Raw genomic sequence first — 23,226 nt, forward strand, 5'->3', positions numbered from 1 at the left:
GCTCCAAGTGGAATTGATTAAAACAATGAGGATTTCCTGGTGCCAAGAGTTGAAACAACTGTGTGAAAAGTAGTGAAGAGGTATTACCGTATTGTTGCAGCTTTCTCAGGAAAATTCCAAATAAACCGAAGGATTCCTGTCAATATTTGTACAAGGAAACATGCTGCTGCCTGATTCGGAGGCAGTTCACACACATGCGTGCACTCATACGCCCCCTTGCATGCAAAATTCTTGAGAAACTTTATTACAACGACACACACAAAAAAGGACACACTCAGAGTTTGGTGCACTCTTTCTCATGCTAATATTTACAACATCGATCTCTTATTGTCGGTATTTGATCTACATTTCTCCCAGCTCTGGTCAATGGAAGGCACAGCTGCTGAAACCCCATATTGTGCAGGCAGTGTGCCTTTGTGTTCTGCAGCTGGGGAGTTCTCATGTCCACAATAGCAAGTCTGAGCACACTAAATTAGGAAAGATTATTGTTTCGTTTAGTGACTACACAAGTTTCAAACAGCAAGTATATAGTTTGCTTCATGTTTTATTTGTTAGGGTCATTTTCACCAAAAGCAGAGCACATGGACACAAGTATAGGGCAGCTGTACTTCCAGCCACCCCAGTAGGAAGAAAATTACAAACATTACTGAAATGAAATTGGATGGTTGGTTGCTTTCATGAGGCACAGCCTCCCACCTGCCTTCTCCCAGCCATCCATTTGTGAAGACTTGCTGCAGGTTTTGTTGGTCTTTTTGCATCCAAGTTCTTTCCCGATAAAGTGTTTATCCTACTGTACAATTCGTTTTAAGCAAAGCTGGTTTTACGGTGGAAGGGAAGACAAGTGAGTTCAATTTCTGAGCTCAGTTCTCCAAATGTTTCTTTCCTGGAATGGTCTATAGAAAAAGGAAGGCAACAATTTCAGCTGGAAGCGAATATCACTTTGGAGCAACAAAAAAGGGAGGGGAAAAAAGGGAGAAAAATCTATTTAACACGTTAGGATATAATGGTATTCAAATAGTATATTTTTCTGCCATTTATTCAGTTGTGAAGGAACTCAGTGAATAATAATAGCTGCTGTCAAAGATATTTTTATTTAAGAGGGTCTTTATGTAAAATTATTTTTTTTATCAGGAGTGATTTTTCTTCAGGAGAAATCTGCCATCTCCTAGCAACCGATATGGCTATCTTTTTTAACAGACGCTGCAATAACAATGGGTGCCTAACCTTTATATGGAAGCATTTGCACATGTACAATCAGAATGCTTATGAATTCAAACCGAGTTGTTAAAGTGCTCCAAGGGAGACACTGGGTACCACTTTATCTACGCTGCATCTCATCTACCCAAGATTTCCTAATGGCAGCCATTTTAGCTGTAGCTGGGTACCTCCCAATAAGCTCCAAAACTAAACCTGCAAATGAGCCCACACCATAACTTCTCTCTCTCTTCTCTCACAGCAAGTGAGGGGGACTCATTTCACTGTTCACGTTTTATTTCCTTCTCTCTCTTTCTGATTGTTTCACTCCATTTGCAGAGCTGTAGCATCACTTAAACTTGCTAGGTAAATAATTCTTTTAATTTAGAAGTGTAAACAATAGAGCACACAGACCCATATCTGCAAATGGATAATTAATTTTAAAGGTACATCTCTATAAATTGAGTATCTCTTACTAAGAGTAGTCAGTTCCACACTCTCCACTTGGCTGCCCTTGGGCCATGCAGATTCAGCAGATTTGGACAAGGAGAAAATCTGGCTAACTGTAGCATGCCCATGCTCGTTTCAGTGATTCACATCTGCATGCCTGAAGTTTGGTCTGGATCATGAACGCCACCTAACACCAGGAATGAGCTCCGTGAAAAAAAAAAGAGTAGCCATGCACGAAAGTGCATCTGGCACCCCAGGAAATGTGACATCTAGCTTCCAGGAGCTCAGAGCTCTCCAGGATGTCTCAGCTACTGCCCAAGGGCTGTTTTGTAAAACGTATCAGTAAGGAGCCTTCCAAATTTCTGCTGCTTTGCAGGAATGTAAATAACTCTTGACCTGGAAAGAGGGAGCAGCAGACTGAATGAATCTTTGTGACCTACCTGATACCTGTGGCCTCTGTTCCTGCTTCTAGAGCTGTTAATGTCTTCATAATATCTTGAAACATCCTTGAACAAAATACAGGAATGGTGTCAGCAGCAAGTGTCTTGCTGGTGATAGGAACAAATGAAACAAAAAGCCATGTCATTCCCATCAACAGCATGACCAAACCAGTAATTTCTTATCTGTATACCACAAGGAGTAATCCATATCCAAAGAAAAGAAAATGAGGAACAATTACAAGTAAATAAAATAAAACTTGAAAGCTCTGTCAATTAATTATAGCTAAACATTGAACTCTGACCCCCAAGCTCAATTCCCTGTTTAGCAAATTCATAGGAAGCTATGACAAATCCCCAGGTGTGATGAGAAATAGACCTTTAATTAAGCTTCAGCATTCTCCTCTGATCCCAGTTTCTCCTCCTCCATTCTCCAATCAATTCCATTCAAACTGATGCTTCAGTTTCACAGTCTGAAAGTAAGTACTATTTTTTTTTTCCAGATTTGTCATTGGCCCAAAATTTGTTCAAAACCAAAACCATCACATATATGCATTTTTGGTCAAAATGTTTGAAAGCTGGGGAAGAAAATGGCAATCATTCACTGTGGAAGAGAATTTGCTTCCCTATATTACTAACATTATCTCAAAACTGAAATTTTTACAATCAATCTACTTTGTTTTCCCTTTGTATTTTCTCTAATTTTCAGCCAACTGTAAATTCTTTTTGTATGTATTTGAATATTCTTTGTTTAGTGATTCAGCATTTTTCAGATCCATTTTTCCAAGCAACCTTCTAGATCCTTCCATTAAGTCAGAATATAGAGCTTCTGTTTCTCATTTTTGATATCTATCAGCAGATATTTCCATGTTGATTTAGTGCGGTCTCTGCTTTTGCTACAACATTTAATGTTTTCCATCATTGGTGCTCTCTCCTTGATTTCTGCTGTGTCCTGGTTTTGTTAAAAACAAGTTTCTCTTTTAGTGAATTTGCCTGTCAACTAAAGCCGTCATATTAGCTGCGTTTTCCTGGAAAGACAGATACATGTTTTGGTAGACATAGCAATGGAATGCGAGGTCATTGATAAGGATGGATGCACATCTCGCGAGAGGGGCAAAGAGAAATAGATGACCAAAAACTGACCAACTGAAGTATTCCATCCCATTCACGTCATACTTCACATAAAAATGGGAGATCATGACGATCTCGCCTCTTTTCCTTATGGCTGACATTAGGAGAGGACCTTGCTAGTCGTCCCTGTAAACTGAGTCCTAGTGACAGACTGAATCCGGTTCTGGCTGGCTGCAGAGTCCAGTCCAGGACTTCAGGTGTCGGCCCTTCATTCTACCGGAGCAGTTGCCGGGACTTTCAAGATTGGTTTTGTATATTTTGTATTATTTTCTCTTTTTTATTGGTAGCATTAGTAAAAGATTTTTATTTTTTTCCAAGTCTCTTCTCTCTGTCCTTCTTTCCCTCCCGATCGCCTGTCCTTAGTGGGAAGGGGGGAGAGGGAGGGGCTGAAGGGGGAAAGCGGGGGGAGAGGGGGTTAACAATACATCTGCCACGGTTTTATTGTCACTCCACAATCAAAACCTCGAAATGCTGATAAATAAGACCCTTTTGTTTGTTTATCTGCGACTTTGGTATCACAATTTAGATGTTTCCCTCTAACTTTACATATATATATATATATATAGCTTTCATCTATATAGATAGCTTTTATCAGTGAGGCCAGGTGCAAGGTCATTGGACTGCTTTGAGGATGTAACAATATGCATAGATTTTGGACCCAGCAGTACTTACTTTTAAAGTACATTTTAACTTCAGAAGTTTTTACATAAATTATTGATGAAAAATGTGTATTCCAGAAAAAAAAGAAACAAACCAAAACCACACACAAAAAAACAAAACAAAAAAAACCCACAACAAAAGAAAGCAAAAAAGGAAACAACGAAAAAACCCCAAACAACTGCAAAATCTTGATGTCAGGGAAGTAGGTAGTAGCCAGCATTCTTTGAGAATCTTATGCATGTCATTTGAGTGCTTAACCACAAATCTTTAATTTAGTTCTACTAAGAGATTTCATTAATTTTAGATGAATTTAATTCTCTACATGAGTTACAGAATAATAAAACTAGTGAATAATTTGCAGTGGATAATTTACTTCTAAAGTGCATTTGACAAATTTAGCCCCTTTTTCTGTTTGTGGAATACCAACCAGTGCTGAGAGGCCTCTGTTTTGTAAGGACGTAAGATAAGACAGGATGTCCTGGGTGATGGGGAGCAGCTACGACCTCCTGGGTAACAGCTTTCTGCTATTGCTTACAACCATGTCGTATAATTCCTTTTAGAACCTTATCCAGTTTGATCTTAAAAGTAGTCAAGCTGCTATCTTACTTCTCTGGCAATTAGAAACCTTCTTCTAATTTTCCAGCCTAATCTTACCCAAGATTTTTTTTTTTTTTTTTTATCATTCTTGGATGAACTTTGATGTTTTCAGCTTTACTAGCTCTTTGCCTTCTCTAGTGTATACTTGTTTCTCAGCATCTGGTTTGCTAAATTAAGCAAGCCTCTTCTAAATCTTTTTTTTTCTATTCCCTGGACCATCCTAGGAACTTTTTCCCTCTCATCTATTCAGATTTCTTTCTTTTATTATAACTTGACTTAATTCAGCTGTCTTTCCTAACTTCAGAGACCAATCATGAAGAGTTGGTAAGTATTTAATAATCAACATTCAGTGTTGATTGGTCTCAACTATTTGTTTTATTCATAATCTTTCTCTAAGCCTTCCTTTTTATTATAGCTTACCTGAAATCTATTGATTCAGTGGGCTGAATCCAACTCATAATAAAAGCATAGAAAATGTCCCATTGTTTTCTCCTGTGGAGGCATAAATACTTGCAGAATTACCAGATGAGTAAAATTAGGTAATATTAGCACCATTTAAATATTTTTTTTTTTTGGGGAGGGGGGTCACACACATCTTTCCTAGGGTTATTACTCTAGAAATCAGTCTGTTTTGTTATGAATTTATGACGAGTAATGATTCAAAATATATACAATCTACCTTTCTATGTCTAGCCTATCCTGCATCCGTTAAACCTTCATTTCAATCCTTCTGCATGTTCTTGTTGCGTGCTATAGAACTGCTAGACAACAATGGCTGAATTAATTTTTTCTGACTGATTTCAATAGTATTTTGTTTTTCCTTGTAAAATTAACTTCTTTGCCCTGTTACTTGCATGTGTAGCTAGCCTATAATTAGCTGTTCCTTTTCAGACATCCCAAGTGTCTCTACTTGATTTTAAGTTGAGTGTAGCACCTTGCAATAAATTAGGAAAGAGCTGCGAAGAGGAAATGTGATTTCTAGTGGTGAGCTTGTCATTAGTAGATCACAGACCAAGGTATGGTTTGCATTTGGCATATAGGTCCACAGGGCAGGAGGAGGTTGTGCAAACATATGAAATAAAGACCTAACTAAGAAAGAAAATGAGGCAGAAAGCAGTTTTGTGTGGTTCTCTTGCTGTGCAATAATTCTTCGATCTCTGACTTGTTACTGATGTTGTCCTTGATCTTTCCCTTGCTGCTTGCTATGGTTGATTGCTGAACCAGGTTAGATTTTATGTATTTTATCAAAAAGGCAAAGGTGAGAAAATAATTAGCTCAGTTTTTTCCTGTGTAATCCAGCAAACAAGGTGCCACTTATTACCAGTGATGAAGAAAGCTTTTGATGAAGGGAAGATGCAATTTTAAGAAAACTGTTGTGCCAGTAAATGCTGAAGGTCAGACTCTGCAGGTGAGAAAATTGTACTCTTTTCCCATCTGAAAGCAGAGTGAGAGCTGATCCTCCTTTTCTGGCTTGGGAAACGTTGCTGCACTGGAGCTGCTTTCATCCTTGGCCGATGTACTGAGGGCTCCCCCTCCTGTTTCACTCTATATCTAAGTGCTTGCAGATCTCACACCTCTAAATCACAAATTTTGGTCGTCTTCCATTTTTTTCTACAGTATGACATACCAGTGGAGAGAACACTTTTCAGTGCCAGTTAAGTACTTTTACACAATGTGCTTAAGTTGTTAGCCTAACCTAAGAGGATGGGTAGGAGGGGATACTGCCCAAGACTTTCAGGTACTTTTCCACATTGCCACCACAATTTTCTCACATTTGTCTTTGGGCTCACAGCATTCATCTTCCTTTTTCTGTTTTCTAACTGTAAGATGAGGGCCATAACATTTTCTCCTGCAGGGAATTTCACAAAAACTTGGCAATTTTACTTTTAAAATTTCCCATTAATTTTTGGATTAAAAAAAATATTCCTTAGACAACCAGATTTAAGAAATTTCACCAGCTCAGATTCAAGAAGGAGCAACATGGAACCCTGTGGAAAAACAATTCCAGAACACTGAGGAGGAGCAAGCTGTGACTGTGAGGGATAAGGATAGCAGAAAAGGTTAGATCCATGCTATTGGAAGTTTTCAGTTGTTACCCTGTCCTCAGTATAGAAACAGAATGACATGTTAGATCCAGGTGATGACATAGAATGACACTCATTTTGTGGAAAACTACTCAATTTTGAAAACAAAGGAAACAAATTAAATGGAACCACAGCCACCAAAGGCAGAGAGAAGTTCTTTGCTGAAGACTTTATTCAAAGAAAGAATAACATTTTTCACAAGACCTGATATTGACATCATATAGGCTCCTAATTCAGAATATGGAGAACCATGGATGGTGGTGTATGTCCTCTGTAATTACTTGATTTCACTGGATACCTCACAGCTAAGGAACAACTTCAAGGATCCCAAAGTTTGCTAAAGGAGAAGAAATCCTAGCAATCATATCAGTAATTTTTCATTTCCTTCACGCAAAAGAGGATAGAAGACAGAAGATTCTGGAAATAACCTGCTGGTTAAGTGAAGTGATGGAAGAAACAGACATAAACCTTTGGGGAACATTGTTCACTTTTGTGTGAGAAATGAGGGTTACACAGTTTGAATGTCAGAAGAAGGAAAATCAGGATTAAATGCCTGTAGAAATATGTAACACTCACCTGTGGTAAGATAACATAATAATTTAAAAAAATTCAAAGTGCTTTGTCTAATGGAGAAGAATATTGCATCTCTTTCTGACAGACAGAATGAAACAGATCAGAAAAATAAAAAAAAACCTAGTGGCTACAGAGGTACAACTGCTCATGACAGCTATATTTATACAGAAAGAATAAAGCTCTGGCCACTAGTTAATGCAACATTTAGACATTGTCCTTTAATGCTAAAATTTAGGTTGTTATAAAAAAAATTCTCTACCATTTGATATGACATTTCACCATTTCTCCTTTCTTGCCTTTTGTATTTTGCTTTCTTATGTTCCTTTACCTTTCCCTTTTATTCACAAAGCTCCCCATTCTGCTTGCTTTTCACTGCTTTCCTGCTCCTCTACATCGTCCCTCCAGGTTTGTCTTCTGAATCAAATACTTCTATTCTGTTTTTCTCCCAGTAAACACATTTGTTGAAAGAAAATGGAATTGAGACAGGAGGCAGAAGTCTACAGTCACAAAACCTTGTCTCTATCCGTAAGGTAATGAAGAAAGTGCATGAGAATGAATTTCCGATAAATATGACTAGGGTTAATGATGTTTTGGATTGTCTGATGTTTTATTTTACAATGTCCTTGTAATCTCTTTTTCCCTGATGAAGTTCTTCTGGAAAATTACTCAATTAGTTCTTCATTGTGAGTGAGAAGATAAGCTTTTTTTGCATTTTTTTTTTCTCAGTGAACTTATGTGGAAGACAAGGAAATCTTGAAACTGAGAATCATTACTTATGTTTGAGGATTTTAAATATAGATATATATTTTAAAGAAACTTGTATTAATAAAGTGTAGATCCCATCTGAGGGGTGCCTTTCCCTAATCTTTTTGCTTATATGGATTCATGTAGAGCAAAGAAGGAGCTAAGAGTTTTGTTGCATTACAAGCCATTCTGCAGTAACATCAGAAAAACACTCAACGCTTAATATGAAAAAAGAAATAAGCCTTCAAAACCTACAAAACTGCCCAGTAGTAGATTTGTCTTCTTCTTCCCAGTGATGACTTCAGCAATCAGATCTTGCACAAGGGGTGAAATAATTGATAGTACAAGTGACACCAGAGTTAAATACCTCTGTCATCTTTTCCAACAGAATAAGCATTATGGTGAGGGTTTAAACCTGTGCAATTTCTAAACTGGCAGACTATTAAAAACTTGCTTTATTTATTTATTTATTTATTTTTAATTTTTCAAACAGTCTCTGCTTTTCCTGTTTACCCCTGCTGAACTGTCCTTCACACCCTTGTAAGAGCGGGAGGCAACCTTTGGAAAGTTGTGGGAATGGGTAAAGTTTTGGTGACATGAGAACTCAGCAAATCGTATTCTGAGAGCTGAGATCGGGCGCCTGTGAACAAGCCCCGATGTCTGGAAGGAAACAGGGCCTCAGGAAGGATATGGCGAGGCTGTGGCTTGCAAAGCACATTGTGTCTAGAGCTGCAGTTGCGAGGTTTCATTGCTTTAAGATTGTGTTTCGGTTTTGTCTGCAGAAAGAAAGATTTTACTTTTTTTTTTTTTTTTTTTTTGCTTTAGGACTGATACTTCAGGCTTAATAGTCCGTGTGTGTTTCTGGCTCCTTCATTGCTGTGAAGTAAATAAGATCTGAAGATGCCAGTGCATCCCAGGTGCTGGGGACCTTGAAGTCTCAGACTCTCAAGATTGAAGGGTCTGCTTTAAAACAACCCTATTGAAGGATAATTTCACTAGTGAGTCGCACAGAAGAAAGGTGTTCATATCCTCTGAATTGCCTGGTTTTAGATGTGTTTCCCAGAGGAAGTGCTAGTACATTAACTATTACTCTCCTCTTACATAGTTCACCTTTTTCCTACAACTCCAGCCTGCCCACAGGCACCGCTGGCTCACACAAAAAAAGGAGTGTTTCTGGAGCCCACTGCTGCAAGGTTGCATAATCACTCATGTAATTTAGTCAGCGGGGACAGGAGAAGGAGGCTCCTTCACTGCTGTTGTGTGTGGCATATGCAGAGGAGTTATGGCTAAATAGCAGCAGTAGCCAGTGAAGCATTTGCATTTGGCTGGCCACTCAAATGGATGAAAAGAAGGATATTTTTTCTGCTTCTTCATTAACGTAAGCAATTATGTCTTGTCTCTGCTGATTGCTATGTACAGGTAGAAAACTGCTACATTCAGGGCAGAAAACTGTGAGAAGAGGGTAAGGGACTGTGTGAAACAGAGGGAGAAATATACTGTAAGGAGGCTTTGGGAGGATGAAAGAGAGGAAAGGGAAAGAGTGAGATCATTACCATGGAGATTAAAGACCTCTTCCTATCAGCCAGGATTAGGACTGTAGTGGGAATGCTCTTATATGTTGCTATTAATTTGCCTATTTTTTTGGTTACACAATAATTGTCCATGCTATTGGATACAGATTGGCAATAAACTTCTATGGTTTATAAAAGCCATAATACAGGTGATATTACAATGACAGTTCTTTTTAACTTTGCGGTTTCTCATTTAAGGCAAATGACTAGAGACAGTAACCCTGGGTCTGCTGACCCTGACTCCTGTTTTCTGATTGCATGTTTATTGATAGGAGCTCCAGTATGAGGGACCAGCCCCAGCCCTGTTTCACAGGGTATGATAGCCATACATACTGACCTAATCATTTCCTTTAGCAATAGTGTCATTTACTTCCTACAAACTTGAAATTTGTAATATAGTTTTGCATACATTTGGCAATAATTTATTGCAATTAATCACTCTAAAAGTGCATTTAGTTAATTTAAAAGTATCTGAAGTCACTTTCAGCAGTCTCAAACCTATACAGAGTAGCAGAACAATCTCTGTGTGTTACTCAAATTGCAATTCTTCACATCAAGAGTAAGGAATAACAGTATTAAGGCAGTTCAGTTAATATTTGACTCCTGTCTGTGCTTTTTTCCCATAACTATTTTTCTTGTCACATGCTGCTGTAAATCTGAGTAGCCATATATACTCTTGTAAAAATAAAAGCAACACTTAAAAATCTCTAAGCATCTAAAATAGAAAATGTTAAGAACTTGCTGTGTATTCCATTTTACTTTCCTGATACAATTCCCAGTAAAAGAAAGAAGTTGAACAGCTTTATTAATAAATTGCATGGTACTCCTCTGTTATAGGAACAATATATTCTTAAGCACTCCATGCATCTGAAATTTGTCTTGATGTGGCCCATTTATTTTAATTTGCATCTGTCAGTGGAAAAAAAGAAGTAATTAAACTTGTGACTAGCATGGAGAAACATTTTACATCCTAACACTGTAGCTTGATACCCAGTAGTTTCTTTATATTTCTTCCAGTTGTCAGATCAAAGTCTCTCAAGTACTATAACTCAGCCGTGCTTTGATTAATTACTTCACACAATGAATTTGCAAATTGTATTTCTGAAGTGATTTATGTACATTTTAACTTCAGTCACACCCCCCTCCCCTCTGTTTTGTTGTTTGGATTTTTTTGGTTTTGTTTTATTTTGTTTGCCTTTTTTTTCCTTATTCCAGTCTTTACTCACTAATGTAGTCAGTCCACACCTTGAAAAATATTTTTGAAAAATAACCGATGCTATTTTATGCTTAACAAATTGGTATAAACACAAGTTACCAGTAAATAATGAAATCTTACCTGAACTGTGCAATTAAACAGAACTGTAAGAATCACTTAAATTGCAGTCCCTCACCAGCACTCCTAGCGAGGTCTTCAGCCTCAATGCTTTGTACAAACACATGAAGTCCCTCCCTAAAAATTCCCAGCTGCAGGTTTTTTCTAGGCTGAGGTTTTATTCGAGATAGAACTACTGGAATAGCTGAGCTAAGGCAACCTTTAAAATACATGTTCAAACCAAACATTTGGTTACTGTAGTTAGGCATTGGTAAACAGTATTCAGGGAAGTAATAACTTGCCTGTACCAGTGATGTGCTTGCATGGGCAAAGTTTAATATTTACATTTGTGGTTTCTTTGTACAATCTCATGTGGCATACTTCTGTCCATGTTCAATCCATTTGCATTACGTACTGGTATCTGATGTCTGTTTAGTGATATCACATTTATATATATAAATATCCATGCTTTTCCTACAAATTTATTCTGAAGGAGTGCTGTGAGTTTATTTCTCTCATTACCCCTCGCTGATATCCTTAGCTCTGAATATTTGAACATTCACATCCTTTAGAAGTCATTTTCATCTAGATGCTGCTTTGTTTTTTATCCAGATATGAACCAAAGAAAGAAATGTGGGTGCAGGTAAAGGACCAGTAGGGGGGTCCTGATTGCAGATGTGTCACTGGCATACTGTTCCTTCTCACTGCAAAGTAATTGTTTTGTCCATCAATATAAGAAACTTCATAGAGTGAAATGGGGCTGAAGTCTTGCAGATTGCAAGTATTAATTCACTTCCTTGCTTCCTTTTGGAGTATGTTAATAGCTCTCCATCAGAGAAAACCCATCTATGGTTTGGGGAACAGTTTACTTTGAAGGCCTCTCATTATAGAGAAAACAGACAATATTTCAATAAATGTGATTATTTGATGCTTCTGGCAAGATTTGCACCCTCAAACACCCCAAGTACCTTCACATCATGCCCCAGGACCTGCAACAACTTTCTTGGTATGTGACATATAACAGCTGTAGTGGTGGACAGAAGTGTTGACCTCACAATACTTTGAACTCTTGGAACAGGAAAAAAACCATGCACGCAAAAAACATTGTGTTCTAGGGCCACCAAAATGGGGCAGAGGGGATGCCCTTAGGAAATTCTATGCAGTGTGGATGAGGCCAGTCTTCTCTAGATGGGGACAGCCAAGTAATGTACGTGAAGATGTGCTGCAGCACCTGCCCAGAGATGATCAGTTGTTCCCTGGGACAGATGTATTTAGCCATACAGACATAACACAGTCAGAACAAGCTGTCTAACCCAGAGTTGTTTCTCCAGTGACAGCTAGTAGTGGAGGCATGAGGTAATGGGTGTGCATTTTAACCACATGTGGAGTAATACTTCTCCTTGTATGCTTTGCCCGTTTTAGTTTGCTTGTGCTTTCTGCCTTCAATTTTAAATAGGCCCATTACTTCTGGGTCTGATCTTGGACATCATTGGTAGAAACAGGTCTATTTCTAGTTGTCAGGAAACATTTTTCAGATAAATTTTCCTGGTCTTTCTGAAAGCCTGTGGTGTTCCACAGACTGAAGACTTCTATAACTCCTGTGCAATATAGTTTCCTATTATATTGACAATTTTGCTACTGAAATGCTAATTTGACATAAAATATTAACTTGAACAACTGATAAGGAGGGTACATGTATTGCCTTTACAGACTGTTAAATTATGTAACCAAAACATAAGCAGAGGAATCGTAGTCTCTTTAGTTTAAGTCTTGCCATTGCCTCATTTAATACTGTGTACATGGCACTTATCAAACTTGATTTTACCAGTAATATGGGCTCAGCCTGTGTGCAACTGCACAACATCATTATAAGATAGGGCACATCATTGCCTCTATTTTTTTAAAAGTAAACCCAGTTGACTGCATCTGTTTTCCCATGACCCTCTCGAAAGATAAAATGTAGATCATAAGATTGTTTCTGTTGCAAGGTCCCAAACAAAGAAATAAGAATGTCAGCAAGCTAAGTGCCAGCTTTACATTAAATAATAGAGTAATAGGAGGGATCCTTAAAAAATGGATAGGTTGATTTTTACATAGGAGCCATTATGAAAATTCTCTCTTTATGAAAGGAAAATTAGTGTCTCCATTTCTGTACTAAGACTTGAGAAACCAGTAGACCTAGCATAATAAACATTTTAGAATGGTTATTATCAGAACATCAATGTGTCTTGTGTATTGAAGCAGGAAATGCAACTATGACGTTCTTCAGCCACGTAACAAGTATGTCAGAAGACTATTATCATTGATGAATAAATCAAAATAAATAATACATTCCTGAAAGGACCTCATGTTCCTTCAGGTAGGATTAATTCATTCTATGTTTGTTTTTCACTGTGTTTGTATGTATCTGTCACGATCTTTGTAAAGGATCTGCTGGGATACACGAAATGTACTTTGTTATCAATAAAAATGAAAAAGTTCAAAAGTAATTATTTTTTTGTATTTGTTATTACCTCTCTGTGTGTAAATTCTTTTCTTACTTGTTAAATTTCGGCAAATTTACTTAAATTTATATATTTTTCTCAGTCTAGTATACCCAGTAACCTGGTAGATATTTTGCAATAGTTTGTAGTTTAGAACTTCATATAATTTATGCTGTTATCTGCTTTCAGTTTGCATGTTGCTTTTTAATAAAAGAAACTTTTTTAATAAAGGAAGAAAAAGACCCACCCCAAAACAAAGAAAATACACTAACCCCCCCAGATCTTCATATGTAATTGAGAGTGGTGTTTGATTTAGAAAAATAATAGTGGTAGAAAAAATAATTAAAAACATTTCTATGGCCTATCACATTATGAATTATGGTTCCCTGTATCAACATTGGAACTGACATTAAGCCTTGAATTCAAAGAATACATGTGTCCTCAGTTTTGCCAGTTAAAGTCATTTTCCTGCAAAGCAGACGTTTAGTTCAACTTTTACACATTCTGGTTTGTCTCATGACTGTAGTATGTAAGGTTTAAATGAATGTGTAAACCTGACAATTCTTAATGGTATAAAGTCTTTTGATAATTTTCAGCATATAAAATTAAGTTCTTGCATCAATCTTCTCCAAACTGGAGCATGATAAATCCAAATTAGAGCTAGCCATCTCAAACATATAATAACGGTTGAATTAATACATGTTTATCCTTCTCAATAAAATTTCATTTCTTATCTTCCCATCAGAAGAAAGTCTGATGGGGTGCCTATTATCCTAGATTTTGTGTGTTTGTTTGCTTGTTTGTTTGTTTTTAATAAAACTAGATTTTTTAAAAAACATTCCTAGTATTTGTTTTGTTTTGTTTTGTTTTGTTTTGTTTGTTTGTTTGTTTGTTTGTTTAAATATGGCCCTTCATATGCATTCCTTTCCTGGTACCATCCCAACACTCCCATCCTGGGGGACTGCCACCTGATTGTCTGTAGGAGCAAACCAGTAGGTTGGAGAATTAAAGCCAGTTTCTTTGTTTCAATAGCAACATCCAAAGAAGCAGCAGCTCCCACACTTTTGCCAACACAGCTATCAAAGCTGACGTGTGTGGGAAATCACCTGTTTTTACATACAAGGACTCCCAATTGGTTTCAATTGGCATGGTGCTGCTGAGTGAATCTGTGCTGATTTAGACAAGCTGAAAATCTGTCTGCTCTTATCTGAAAGAAGAAAATGAATTTAAAACTCAAAAATATGAGCACGCACTTATTTGTGCTGAACATGGTTTTTTTATAATGAGTTTCCAAAATTCTTGAGAAAAGTTTGTTGGCTTCCCCTCCAGCCTTAAGTGCACTTGAATACCAGCGGAAGAAGTCACAGGCCGTGACAGAGGAAGTGACTTATTGACAAAATTACTCTTCTGTGAAGGACCAGAGAAAATAACCCTGGAACATCTGGTTTCCGATTAGACCGGAAGCCCAGAAAAGTTGCCTTCCACTTAATTTTGGCATTTAGGATATACAAGCATCTATTTTTGTCTTGTTTCCAAAAGAAATGAAGCTGCTGTCCCCATGTTGCCCATCACTTTGCTCTCATTTTTCTCTTCTTAATCACTTTGAAACCCACTGGCCAGCTCCCAAATCAGACAGAGATGTAGGTGTGTGAAAGATACCGACTTCTCACGTGGTTCTTGAAAGAGCAGCCAAGTAGAGAACCTGCTTAATGCCCTCAGTGAGGATAAGGGATGGGTCATGAACTCAGAGAGAGATTAGAGAACTTGGGATAAATATGTTATGAATGGCTTAACTGGAGAGATAAAAAAAAAGCAAAGCAAACCAAAATATTCCTAGTAATTGTTTGTATTATTTTTTTTTATTAGAGATCAAGAAACCTACACATGATGTTACTCTCAGCTGCCAGGCTGGTCTTCTGAAATATAATAAGGCACAAACACTGACTCAGGTTTTCGCCACAGTTAGGACGTACGATTGTTTATCTGCTGCATGGACTACTCAGTAAATAAAAAGAATATGTAAAAATCAAGTTTCCGCTTTACTCCAATTCAGTTAAAACAGAGAAGAACCACATGACACAAATCTGTAAGAAACTAGGCTTTCAGGGTTTGGAGTCTCACATTAGATCAAGAGGTAGATGTGAGTCAAAATTAGGGGAGTACTGTCCATTTGAGTGTTTACAATCAAACCTGTTCCAGGATCTCTTAATTTCTCTACATTTAGCAGTTTAACTGCTTGTCCTTATTCAAATAATTTCCTAAAGCATTTTTTCTGTGTTGCCTTTTAACATTTAACCCACAACACAAAATGGATGAGATATGCATATTTATAATCTATTTCAAAGTGTATCAGCACTGATTGAACTGTTGCAGCTTTCCATGTAAGCGTATGCTCGCATACAATGAGGGACATTAGGCCAAAACCCATTTTCCACCCCTTTTTGCCAGATACTACAGAGGACTTTAGACATGAACTGCATGATTAGACTGAAATTACATGGACTCTGGGGGGAAAGGCAGAGTAACATTAGAATGGAACAATTTTTTTTTTCCTGCATAATAAGTCCTTTCCCAAGTTGTGGATTTTTTTTCTCTATTTTTTTTTCTCCAATTCAATACAGCTCACTTGAGCAAGGCTGTTCATATTTTCCAACCCTGCAGTTTTTACTTCTGTATTCCTTTGCTCTGACACTTTTTTTGGCATGCTTAGGCAAAGCTGAGGCATTAATGTGAGAAGACGCCAATGACTGGACCCAAAGGAGCAGCGTCCCCTCTCCTCACCTGCAGGTCTGTATCTCGAGGGTGACCAATGGCTTTGGGCAACTTGTCCACCCCTCTGCTGCAGGACTGGGAGTTTACATGTTCCCAGTTCAGCGTGGGGCTTCTGCTTTCTGTACTGAGTGGAGAACAAGCAGAAGAAGACCTCTATGCACCTGCAGACCTTTACCATGGGCTTGCTCTCTTTCCTGACCTAGCCTGAGGTGTGTAATCTTGCTGTATGATCTAATGCAGAAAGGGGTTTGGCTTCCATTTTCTCATTCATATTAGGATATTATCACCTTTTTGTTTTTTTTTAATGAAAGTTTCAGATTCTGGGCAAATCTGCAGACAAGACACTTTTCTCTTTTCTTCCTTTTTGGGTCCTGTTTCCCTGCACATCCTTCTGCAGTTTCATGAACATAAACAGCCCTTATCTTGCCATCCCTGCCTTTTTGTTCCTTCCATGCATTGCTCCCTGTGTTGCCCTGCTACAATTGTTTATGAGGCAGAGTAAGCACTAGACTGGGATAAAGGAAAATTAACTTTTCTTTTGTGAGTTGTTTGTTTGTTTGTTTGTTTCAAAACCTGGATGGTTCTCTGACCTGACTCACCATGCCCAGCTGAAGGGATAGACTGGAGGCAGCTTTTTGGTGGGGAAGTAAAGAGACATTTAAGTCAGCCCTAGGTCTGAGAAGGATATCACCACGGGGGTAGAGAAGGAGCACTGTGTGCCTGCACTTGCTGAATTTACCAACAAACTTACTGTGGAATTCGTCCTCTCCTGTAGTGGACAGTCTTAATCTGGCCTTTATTGTACAAATACCTCAGATTGGGAAAATGTTTATACAACACTGAGTAAACTGTGACTGCTCAGAAGATAGTTGCAATTATTTTCTCTCTTATCTATTAATCTTTAAGCTCCTCCATGATATCTATTTTGGTATTCATGAATAAAATAAAATGGGAAGAATGAGTGAAATTTCCTGCCTATGGATAATAAATACCTGCTTCGAAGGAAAGCCTTTATATTCAGATCCTGTCCCTTCTGTAAAACACTCCCCATGGTATACCATTATGTTAAACCAATAAAGAGGAAAATGGTATTCCATGCACATGTGAGCTAATAACAACTGGCATGCAGAACATAAACACCACAGTGGGTCACACTAAGGCACACTGGCAAGCTGCTGTGCTAGCTTAGTTTCCAAATGCCTGAAGATAATTGCCCCAGTATATCCATGCAAAACTTACAAAGAAAAAAATAAGATTATCCCAAGCATGAAACTAGCTGGAAAATTACTCAGCAGTGTTATTGAAAACTCATTTTACCTGCTGTGATATTTAGCTAATATGATTAGTGACATTAAGATGGAGACTTCTGCTATAGTTTGGAAATAGACTCCAACCTACCTATCACGGTGGGAAATTTATTTTGTTCTGTAACATATCAGCATTTCCTGCCTGCATGAAATCTCTCAAACAACCACCTCTACTTCCTTATATCACTAATGTCAAATTCAGTACTGACTCATGAGCAATATAGTTCAGAACCTCCACACTTAGCGAGAATGGGAAGAACACCAAGAGAAGCAATATTTCAATACTTAATTACATGGTGCAAAAGTTAAAATATTTTAAAAATTATTTGCAATAGATTTGCATGTGCAAAATACTGTTTTCATGCTGAGCTCATTTTCAGGCTTTTGCATACATGAAGACTATTCTATTTATATAAGTATATAAGAAGTTGAGATGCTGATGCCTATTTTTAATATGATATAGAACCAGTGTTCCCTTTTCTTGAGGCTACTTCCTTAAACTTCAGTCCTCACTGACCTTACCATCTGCCTACTTAATTTGGTAATTACATCTCCCTCTTTCTTACAAAGTCTATAATAATATCAATGATTATAATAAAATAATATCATGTAGCTGTAGCACCTGGGGCCTGCAGCTGTAACAAAGACCTCATGCGGTGAGGTCTTCAAAAAAAAGCACAGAACTGGAAATTAGTTTTCCTTTTCACAGTTTCTCAAGAGAATACATTGTAAGACAAGAGATAACAGATAATACACACTTATGGGCAGACTGCAAGAGAACAATGATATCAAATAATGCACGTATGCATAAAGATCGGTCTATCTCTGAATGAGGTAGTGTCCACTTTGATAATTCAAATACTATAGCATCTACTAGCTTGAAGATAAGGGGGTCAAAATGCCTTTTTGCAAAGTGTATTAGAAATTGACTGTATAGCAGTTGAAAGCTTTTGCATTTAATTCACAGAAGGCAGGAACTTTTCAAGACTATTGGCATGTTTGTAGGAAATCTAGTAAGTGCTAGGGAATGGTTCCATTAAAGCACCCAAAGACTTGAGTGGGAATGAAGTACACAGGCTTGTACAAAAGCACAGAGAAAATTAGGCATCTTGGAATATAGGGAGGGAGCTACCTGGGATCAGTATATAGGTAAAATTCTGTCTAAGTCTAAACATCTGGAAGGCTGGGGATGTGTCTCAAATCCCACTCACTGGTTTTCTCACTTGCAGTTTCTAGAGATGCTCTTTTTCACATGTCATCTGCCACCCAGAATGCAAGCTCTGTCCAGGAGGAATGAGCACATGGCGTTTTAAAAAGCTATAGTTCATTTTTTATCTATTGTTTTTAACAGAGCTATAACACCTCCCTCTGTGCCTGTGTGTGTACACACACATGTTTAAGTATACATTTGGTTCTAGGGACTGAATTCAGATCTTCTTTTGCAAACCAAGTGCTGCAACTATGAGGTAACTGCAGGCCTTCATTTGTTGTTCTTTCCTTTCATGGAGTCACAGAATCACAGAAAAACTGAGGTTGGGAGGGACTTCCTGAGGTCATAATCTCCTGTCCTCTGCACGAAGCAGGCTCAGCTAGATTAGGTTTCTGGGAGACTTGTTCAGTAAATGTTTTGGTATCTCCAAAGGTAATGTTTTCACAGCCTTTCCGGGTAACCTGCTCAGGTGTCCATTGATCTCCATGGCACATTTTTTTCTCCTTGCACCTAAAGAGACTTTCCTGTTTTCCAACTTGTGTTCATCATTTCTTGTGCCCTCAGTGTGTGAGATGTTCAGCAGTCTTCCTCCGGGAAGAGGCTGGCTCTGTCATCTGTGTATCCTTCCATTTGACAGCTGCCGAGAGCAGCAAGGTTCCCCATTCACCGCCTTCTCTCAAGGCTGAACAAACCCATTTCTCTCAGTCTCTCCTCAAATGTCATGTAGTCATCTTGTTGCCACTCCTCTGGATTTGCTCCAGACACTCGACATCTCCTGCAGAGGGGTGGCTGAAACTGGAGAGTCTAGATGCAGTCTCACAAGTGCCAAATAAAGGGGAATAAACACTTATTTGACCTGCTGGCTACAGTGAACTACAGTGCACAGTGGCATTGCTTTAACGGAATTGGTTTGTAACTACCCTTATTTTGAATAACCTGTGTCCTGATGCTTATAGCATTCTCTAGGGGAGATAATACTTGTGGATTTGCCTTAGTTCAATGAGAGAGGCAGCTAAATCTATTTTCTACATCCTGACTGAATGTAACAATCATTAGGTATTATCTTAAAGAGAAGCAGGATGCTTCGTGTGTGTACTAATGTTGTGTGAGGATGCTAGGTGTGCTCTGAGAATGCATATTGGATCATGATGTCAAAATAGATTGATAAATATCTGATATTTTAATGCTGATCTGGTTCAAGTAAGAAGAATTCATTTGTTGACTTAGTCTTGTGAAAGCGGAGATACTTCTGTGCATTCTGGGCTGCCATAAAACTCTATGGATTTCCCAAAGGAGTTTAGGTAGGTCCAGGATTGACCATCAGCAGAAAAAGGCTTTCCAGAATACTACATCTTTGTCATATATGGCTAAATTCTGCTTCAGTCCATTATTCGAGCTTCCTCTGAATTGCTTTCAACTTGTACTGCCCTTAGAGATATCTCAAAACACAACTCATACATGGGCAACACAAGCTTTCCTCCAAAAAGGGTAAGAGACTAAAGACTGACTATAGCAAATAGTCAATGCATGCATATGCACAAGTAAGAAAAATATAGTATTTGGTGTGCCTTGAGGCTTCCTAACATCTTAGGTCACCAGGCAGCTTCTTTCCAAGTGCTTCTGGATAGTAAGCTCCTCAGCAATTTTTGTGTATATTCAACACCAACAGCAGCCTGTTTCTGGCTGATTCTCCTCTTTCACAGGATCACAGAATCGACTGGGTTGGAAAAGACCTCAGAGATCATCAAGTCCAACCCTTGGGCCAACTCCAGTCCATTTACTAGATCATGGCACTAAGAGCCATGTCCAATCTCAGTTTAAAAACCTCCAGGGACGGTGAGTCCACCACCTCCCTGGGCAGGCCATTCCAATGCCTGACCAGTCTCTCTGTAAAGAATTTCTTTCTAATATCCACATGGAGCAGATGTGCCTGTGCCCACTGAAGCAGTGTGCTGTTGACAACGAGTTGCAGGAGAAAAGAGTGTGATCAGGAACTACTCTTCAGCTTAATACTCCCTACTTTGCAATTCCCTTCCTTCAGAGAGGAGGTGGTTCATGGTTGGCATGTGCAGAACTGAAGGAAGGGTTAAAAGTGAGGGCAATGGTGCCATGGGGACATATTGGTGGGACTGGGGAGCCTGCTAAGCCTTGGCAAGCTGAATCATTTGCAGAGCAGGTGCTTAGAGGGGTGGTTGTGTCAAGGGCTCTGAGATAGCTCAGGCTGACCACACTGCTCTGATGGTTAACGTGAGGATAAGTGACCTCTTTCAAAACAGACCAGGATTTTAGTGGTCCCACAGTCTTCCTCTCAGTCAAGCTCTCTCACGGGTATGGTTGATTTTCCATTTGAATAAACCACCATTGACTTTAGTAACACACTTTTAATTTACCTAAGACTTTATCAATGTTATCAGCTGGATCTTAAAACAAATGTGTGTTTTTGTATGAAATTGCATGCGATTTACTCCTTTATCTCTGCTTTGAGGAACAGTACTGACTAAACAGAAACACCGGACAACAGTACATGAGACTCCAGTTGCTTATTTGTGCATTTTTATGTTACTGTCTGAGAAGATTTGAAGGGTGGACCTCCTCCTGTCCCTCTGCTTCAGCTACAGGCAGGAAAGCACTTTAGCAGTAAGTCACGTTTCTCTTGTTTACTCTCATCAAGACCTTTCTGTTGCGTAATTCTTTTGTTTTCCACTGTTGTAATCTCTGATGCACATGGATCCCAGACAATGTAGATGACCCGTGTGGGATGCATGAAGTTCTCTGTCAAGATATTGTTGTCCCTTGCTGGCTGGGATCCAGGTTTAGTACTAAGCAGAAAAAAAAAAAGAAAAAAAGAACAATGGAGATAAATTTAGATGCTGTTGGGAAAAAGGATCCAGTACACTGTCCATCCCAGCCCTTTGAAGCGACGCCCACAAAGCAGTTTCCTTTGACTTTCTCAGGGATTCCCAGATTTTCCAAGTAACTTATGCAACCAAAGCAGACACTACCTGACTAACACTTGGCTAACCCTTTGCAATCTCATTCCAAATGCAAGCCATGAAACAAAGCTTGGTGTCGTAACTTAGAGCCTTACTTTGTGCACACTGAACACAGCTGGAAACAGCTGAAGTGTTGATGTTGGTATCTGAGGTACCAGGGTACATTGGACCCCTGGCTGCACTCACTTCCCTGCAGGGCATTACTGCTCTCCAAGCAACAGTGTTCCCGAGGCTTGAATTTAATTTTGTTAGTACAAGAGCCTCTGCTAAGACTTAAATTCCCACTAATTCTTGCTACATTAAAATATTGTCAATCTGTGACTCTCTATACCTATTTTAGTATTTTGTATTTAGTATTTTTTAATAGCTTAGTTACGTAACTGTCTTGCAAAGGCCTTATTGAAATATTGTTAGCTAAACTGATCACTACGTCCAATTCTATGACACTAGTGTTTCTATATAGATGTGATGTTTAATCGTTTAAAGGGAGGAGGACATGGTACTTGCACTATGCAAGCTTCTTCAGTCAAATTCAGGGGGGCCTGAGGGAGAACTTGGCCCCCACCATACCTTGTGCTTTGTACTTTTCTTGAATAGATCCTTTTTTGAGGGTTCTTTCCCTATGTTTTGAAGATTCACATTCAGTTACTTATGAAATGTATTACTTTGGAAAGAAAAGTCTGTGTAACATACATTTTTGAGTCATATGTGCCCATTCTATATTTGGGCATATGATCAAAGAAGATGCAATGACAATTTTGATCTGCTGACAGAGGTAGCCCAAAGTAATATTTACCAGTGCACTTTTATTTGTTTTCCCTTTTTAAAGTTGGAAATTGTTGCTTTTGGTCACATCTTGTGAATTTTTGTCTCATTAGTTGCTTTGTCCTAAAAGAATAGATTTATTTTGACAAGATGATCAGAGGAATAGAAAACCTCTCCTATGAAGACAGACTGAGAGACTTGGTGTCGTTCAGCCTGGAGAAGGCTCTTGGGAGACATTATTTCAGCCTTTCAGCATTTAAAGGAGACTTAAAACAAAGACGGAGAGGGACTTCTTGCAAGGACATGTAGTGATAGGACAAGGAATAATGGCTTTAAATTGAAAGAAGGTAGATTTAGATTAGATATAAGGAAGAAGTTCTTCACCATCATGGTGGTGAGGCACTGGAACAGGTTGCCCAGAGGAGCTGTGCATGCCCCATCTCAGGAAGTGTCCAAGGCCAGGTTGGATGGGGATCTGAGCAACCTGGTCTAGTAGAAGGTGATCCTGCCCATGGCAGGGGCTTGGAACTAGATGACATTTAAGGTCCATTTCAACCCAAATAATTCCATGATTTGATGATTCTAAGATAATGTAACTTTCATTTTAATATCATGTAATTGAAATATTTACTTTTTAAATTTCAAAATGTTATTTTGGTATGTAGATTATTTTTAAGATTTATAAAATTAAACCACCTTGTTTAATGTAAAAAATATAATTCAGCTGCAAATTATTTTCTTTTTTTCACAAATTTATAAAAAATTAATTATAAGTAAGCCACAAATTTTCTTTCTGATTTAACCAGAAACTAGAAAAAAAAAAAAGTACTCTCACCAGCCCAGTTATAATTTGTACTTTAATACACAACTTGTCTATGGGCAAAAACCTCTCTGGGGTGAAATTTACATGATAAGATTTAGTTTTTTGAGTTTGAAAGCAGGT

The 23,226-nt window shown here is 38.3% G+C and overlaps 2 long non-coding RNA genes across 3 annotated transcripts in view; one reads left to right on the plus strand and one right to left on the minus strand.

Moving 5' to 3' along the window:
• Positions 1-23,226, plus strand: part of LOC110362857 (uncharacterized) — a 74,112-nt gene that overhangs the window by 4,766 nt on the left and 46,120 nt on the right. The window contains exons 3-6 of one of the 2 annotated variants that reach the window (XR_010471577.1): positions 5,769-5,877; positions 8,696-13,112; positions 15,947-16,023; positions 21,017-21,162. This is a non-coding gene — a long non-coding RNA (uncharacterized LOC110362857). The remainder of the gene's footprint in view (positions 1-5,768; positions 5,878-8,695; positions 13,113-15,946; positions 16,024-21,016; positions 21,163-23,226) is intronic. The other variant, XR_002420525.2, reaches the window with a different exon arrangement.
• LOC135579109 (uncharacterized) lies at positions 527-10,939 on the minus strand. Its single transcript, XR_010471570.1, has 3 exons — positions 10,778-10,939; positions 2,085-2,192; positions 527-893 (listed from the first exon to the last, which is right to left on the minus strand). It is a non-coding gene; the product is annotated as an uncharacterized LOC135579109 (long non-coding RNA).

This window comes from Columba livia, chromosome 1, assembly GCF_036013475.1.
Source record: "Columba livia isolate bColLiv1 breed racing homer chromosome 1, bColLiv1.pat.W.v2, whole genome shotgun sequence".
NCBI lineage: Eukaryota > Metazoa > Chordata > Aves > Columbiformes > Columbidae > Columba > Columba livia.